The 5,298-nt window shown below is 41.1% G+C and overlaps 1 protein-coding gene and 1 long non-coding RNA gene across 2 annotated transcripts in view; one reads left to right on the top strand and one right to left on the bottom strand.

Annotated features, from left to right (window-relative positions):
- Window positions 1–3,191, top strand: part of LOC144646393 (ubiquitin-protein ligase E3B-like) — a 195,084-nt gene extending 191,893 nt beyond the window's left edge. The window contains exon 33 of the mRNA XM_078505958.1: window positions 3,181–3,191. The gene's annotated coding sequence lies outside the window, so the exon portion shown is untranslated. The remainder of the gene's footprint in view (window positions 1–3,180) is intronic.
- The window catches only part of LOC144646478 (uncharacterized), an 81,406-nt gene continuing 76,736 nt past the window's right edge, over window positions 629–5,298 (bottom strand). The window contains exon 2 of the long non-coding RNA XR_013569425.1: window positions 629–1,131. This is a non-coding gene — a long non-coding RNA (uncharacterized LOC144646478). The remainder of the gene's footprint in view (window positions 1,132–5,298) is intronic.

Here is a 5,298-nt window from a genome sequence, read left to right as displayed (position 1 = left end):
CGTGACACTTTGAATTCCTTGTCCCCCGAAACACGTGATGTGGCAGCGCGTGATTCGGGGGACAAGTAAGTTCGAAATAATCGTTAATGTTCCAAAATGACGCTAAATGGCGGTATAAAACTGCTCCGACGTTTCGGCAATCATAGTACTGCCTTCTTCAGGGTGCCTTCTTCGTGCCACCCTGAAGAAGGCAGTATTGCCCAAACGTCGGAGCAGTTTTATACCACCATTTAGCGTCATTTTGGAACATTAACAATTATTTCTAGCATAAAAGACGCTACGCAGTTTTCAACTATTATTGGACAAGTAAGTTCAAACTGAGTACGGAACTTGATACAGTGTACGGGTTATGTCACTTTGAATTCCTTGTCCCCCGAAACACGTGATGTGGCAGCGCGTGATTCGGGGGACAAGTAAGTTCAAAGTACGGAACTTGATACAGTGTAAATTTATTTGCAGTGGGAAATTTATTTGCGTTGGCCTTTGGGCTGGCGTCATGCTACACCGCGCTGATGAGTTCCAATAAGAACGAAACAGCTGTCCGCGGTTGCAATCCTGCATGCTGTATCGGTTCCAGTCGTGGTGTTGTCTCGCAAAGCCTATTTTCACGTAGTATGATCAGCCTTGCTTGCAGTTGTTTGTTATTTCATTTTATTGCTGATCAGATCTCTCAGTAGATCCTACGAATAGCAGCATTATCGTTCGCGGTCCCTTGCAGTTTTAGTCTTACTTTTACATATTTTTGGACCGTAGATCTTTTCAGATCCGATATGCTGTGCTTTTATTTAGCATGGTTTTGTCCATGCGCTTAAATGTTCGGAATGGCTGTGCCTACCACATTTAAGTTATTTTGCTTTGCGAGACTCCATCGTGACACTTTGAATTCCTTGTCCCCCGAAACACGTGATGTGGCAGCGCGTGATTCGGGGGACAAGTAAGTTCAAAGTACGGAACTTGATACAGTGGGCAATTTATTTGCGTTGGCCTTTGGGCTGGCGTCATTTAGATTCGCTACACCGCGCTGATGAGTTCCAATAAGAACGAAACAGCTGTCCGCGGTTGCAATCCTGCTGTATCGGTTCCAGTCGTGGTGTTGTCTCGCAAAGCCTATTTTCACGTAGTATGATCAGCCTTGATTAAAAATATAACACAAACAGCGGTGATAAACATTATGAAAAATCGCATTTTTATTAACTTGACGTTTCGTATGGTCTCTTTAATCTTGCAGTGGAGCTCAGTTTTGCCTGACGCGAGGATTTCAAAATGATCCCATTTGATGTTATGGCCTGTGGTTTTTATGTGATCAGCAATAGCTGATTGATGGTCGCATTTAGTGAGAGCCTTAAAGAGTTCAGTTTTTCTGTCATGCAATCGTCGTTTTGTTTTCCCAACCTTACTGACCTTATACATTAATGAACTACAACCTTCTTTAAATGCCAATGTCGGCAGTGAGAGGTTGTTACTTTATTAACCAAAATGTAAATATTAAGTTACTGCTGTAGATCAATTGTCACAGTCTCGGTTCCAGACCCCTTTCATACAATATATAAATAGTTGCCAAAAATTTTAACGGTCATACTTTTGAAAATGTATGTAGCTTAGCATACGAAACGTCAAGTTTATAAAAATGCGATTTTTTCATAATGTTTATCACCGCTGTTTGTGTTATATTTTTAATCAAGTTACGATGGCCTAAAACCAAGAGTCTATATGATCAGCCTTGCTTGCAGTTGTTTGTCACTTTTTTCGGATTTTTTTAAACATAGAATATTAGATTTTTCTAAATTTTGATTCCTGATCCCCAAAATGTGGCAACATTTGATCCCTGATTCCTTTCTGATCCCATTTGATTGGCCGATCCGGATCCCATGACTTGTGACCTGGGATCATGTGTCCATGATCCCGATCCCAAGGCTGTGATCCCTGATCCCATATACCGTATTTATTCGATTAAGCGCCTAACCTCGAATAAGCGCCCACCCCCACCCCACAAAAAAGTGAAGTGTAGAAGAGGAGTTAAAATTGACTAAGTACTACTAAGAAACTTCCCCGTATTTTACAGAAACTTTCAATGAACAGTTAAAATTCTGCTTTGGTACACCTTCACGTTTTGTTATTATTTATTGTTTCGTTACAAAATAAACTTACTACTTGCTGAAAATGGTGAAAATCTAATAAGCGCCCAGCCTCGAATAAGCGCCCACCTCGAATATGCGCCCACCTCGAATAAGCGCCCACCCTCAAGGTCCAAAAATTTAATAAGCGCCCAGGGTGCTTATCGAATAAATACGGTACCTGGTTTCGACCCTGATTATGTGGATGACGCCATCTTGGAACGAGTGTGATGGACTTGTGATGGACAGGGTTTCTAGAAGGCAACCGCTGACCTATTAAACCTATTCCCCAGGCCTCCTTGGCTCCTTTGACTAAAATGTGGGCAAAATGCATCTGGGAGACTTTGGACGCCATAAATAAAGTCAGATTGTGATTTTTAACACAAAATTATACAAATAATCAGTCGAAAATCCAAAATAATGCTAGCAGTGCTTTTTGGGATAAAATGTAAAAAAAAATGCTAGCACTATCGGTAAGAGCCTATCTGCAGCAGCTCGTTCGGGCATCGCCGATCGCTCACCTCGCGAAATCGGAAAACGTTTAATGAAAATATTCTTCCCAAAAAGGAAAGATCGCTAAAATGGAAGAATGCAGCAGACAAGTCTTTGTTAAAAGTTTTCTATTTAACAAAGATTTATCCATTGCTTCCGAGGTTTTGCACGGAATTCAGCCCAAATTTTCACAGATAACAAAAAAGTACAATTTTATGACCGACCTTATCAGCTACCAACAAGACATATTTCAGTATTTTGCCAAACAGGCCATCTTCATTCAAATCCGCTATTCTTGCTTTATTCAAAAACCGTGTTTTTGATGATGTAGTTCATCAAATAAATAGGGTTCATTTTCGTTTTAAAACTTGAGCATCGAACAAGCTGCTTGTTCACCGCCGATCGATCGTGCCGAGTAGTCGAACTTCTGAAAAACATTCTCCGTATAGGGAAGTCATGCCTTTGTTATCCTTCAGTGGATTTATTTAGCAGTGGAGAATATTTTTCCCTATAATATATATTCATAGATATATTTTCCTACCAAAAAAAAAAAACATTTTTGCGTTGACTCGAGGTTGACTCGTGACTCGCGGTTGACTCGGGCTCGCCGTTGGCCGGCTCGTGTAACGCTACAACTCGGAGGGAAATTTTCAAATTTTCACAAAATATATCAGCGGCAACTCTTTCGACGCACTTAATCTTGTATTCATCGATATTCACGTAGAAAAGCTTGTTTATATACAAAGTATGTTTAACTCTACGATTTTTGATAGCGCTATAGAAATTTCTTCGAATTCCTTTTTTTTGACAAGTAATTTTATTTTTTTCGGCGTACAGTATGTGGCCCTAAATCCGGACAGCTCTTGGTCCGGACACTTTCGCCATTCGGTTCATCGTGTAATTTTCGGATAAAAAACAAATTTTTAATAAAACCGAACATTTCCAAAGATTTCTTGATCTGTTTGCTGTCTTAACCTCGCTCGAAGGCTTACCTGCTGGCGGTGAGGTCGAAAACTTCAAAGCGACCTGAAGGTAGGTGAAGTTTGTTTTTGCGATGTTTAGTTGTTCGTGGCGCCTCAAATTTACTGGTTTTCTTTTCATTCCTGTATATCCAAACTGAGCGCGGTAAAGGAGGTAATTTTTTTTGATAGAATCGATGTATAGGAAATATTCTTTCTACTAGTGCCAAAAATTTGACTGACCGCTTAAGTTTCCGTCCAAAATAACGAATAAAAAATTCTAAGTAATTTTCCTGACTAGGTCCGTGGCCCGGACACTGACGGCAACCAAATATAACTTAAAAACTTCTGAAGGTGGCAAGCTAAATGATACCGTGAAAGAGTTACACCTTTGAAAGAGTTACACCTTTTCTGGCAAGAGTTACACCTTTGAGTTCTAAGGCATACTAATAAACTTCATTTTACAACAATATAAAACTAAAAGGATGAGTTTTACTTTATTCAAACTTCAAACCCCTTATCGAGGCTAATAAGCGCTGTAGTTTATATTCACTGTATAAAACATATAAAAAATGTGCAAGAAACTTCTTTAGATTGGATTTTGAACAATTGTTGCGTAAATATTGCGTGCTGTCCGGACCAAGGACCCGCTGTCCGGACCAAGGGCCGTCAAACCGAACCACCGTTTTTGATATTACAGGGTAGGCGAGTAAGCACAGAAGCTGTTGTGTTTCGGTAACTTACAGGACAAGTCTCAGCTCACTGCTCTTCTTCTAAGCTAAGGCATACACGTTCGCGTCTTTTTCGTCCGGACCAAGGGCAACATACTGTACAGTCAACTCTCTCTCTTGATCTTAACTGATATCTCAATAAGACAGACACCTGGTGTTGGTCCCGTCTCTACCGCTTACAGTCATTTAACTAAAAAAAAAAAAAAAAAAAAAAAAAAAAAAAAAGAAAAAAAAAATTTTTTTTCTTTCCTCCCCCCCCCCCATTTAACGTAACTATACTCCCTATAGGAAGGACACCTCTCTAAAACGGACAGTTGGAGCAGGTCCCGACGGTGTCCGTTTTAGAGAGAGTTGACGGTAATAACCCTAAAGCTGACGTTGGTCACTTATAATGAAAACACCTCCACTAGTTCCTTCCTCTCGCCGCAGTTTTTGCTGCTGACGAATTCGACCCCACTTCCCCGGACTGGAGGTACTTCCTAAAGTCAGGAACCCTGCTACAATGACTACAATGGGCTGTAAGATCAGAGGAGGCTCCGCCCGAGATTGGTACCCTTTGTTACGGCGGGCTGGAGGTAAATGGAAGAGAAGGGGGATTTCGCAAGTCAAGTATAGAAATGGTGGGCGGGGAACGTCCTATGGGTATTTGAGGGAGGTGGCCAGGTACGCCAATCCGACGATCCGTGCTAATTTTTGGCTCTTATATATTACACTGTAATTAAGAGTCCGTAATCCGCGCCAAATTCTCAGCTAATCCACAATCCGCTGTAATTTCGAAATCCACGAATCCGCTCAATGTAGCGCAAAAATTCCGCAACCCCGGCGCGTTTTAAGGCCAAATCCATCGATCAGCGAACCCGTTTTCACCCCCGTCGTATCTGAAAGGGCCTTACAAAACCTCTCAAACAGACACACCTAAAGGCTGATTGTTTTCAGTATTATAAGGGATTACTCAAATGGAAGGTTTGGGAAAGAGGCACGGTATTACTACTATGGATATTT

Source organism: Oculina patagonica, chromosome 3 (genome assembly GCF_052425735.1).
Source record: "Oculina patagonica isolate OP01 chromosome 3, crgOcupat, whole genome shotgun sequence".
Lineage (NCBI taxonomy): Eukaryota > Metazoa > Cnidaria > Anthozoa > Scleractinia > Oculinidae > Oculina > Oculina patagonica.
The sequence above is the reverse complement of the archived record's forward strand: the minus strand, read 5'-3'. Positions and strand labels throughout refer to the sequence as shown.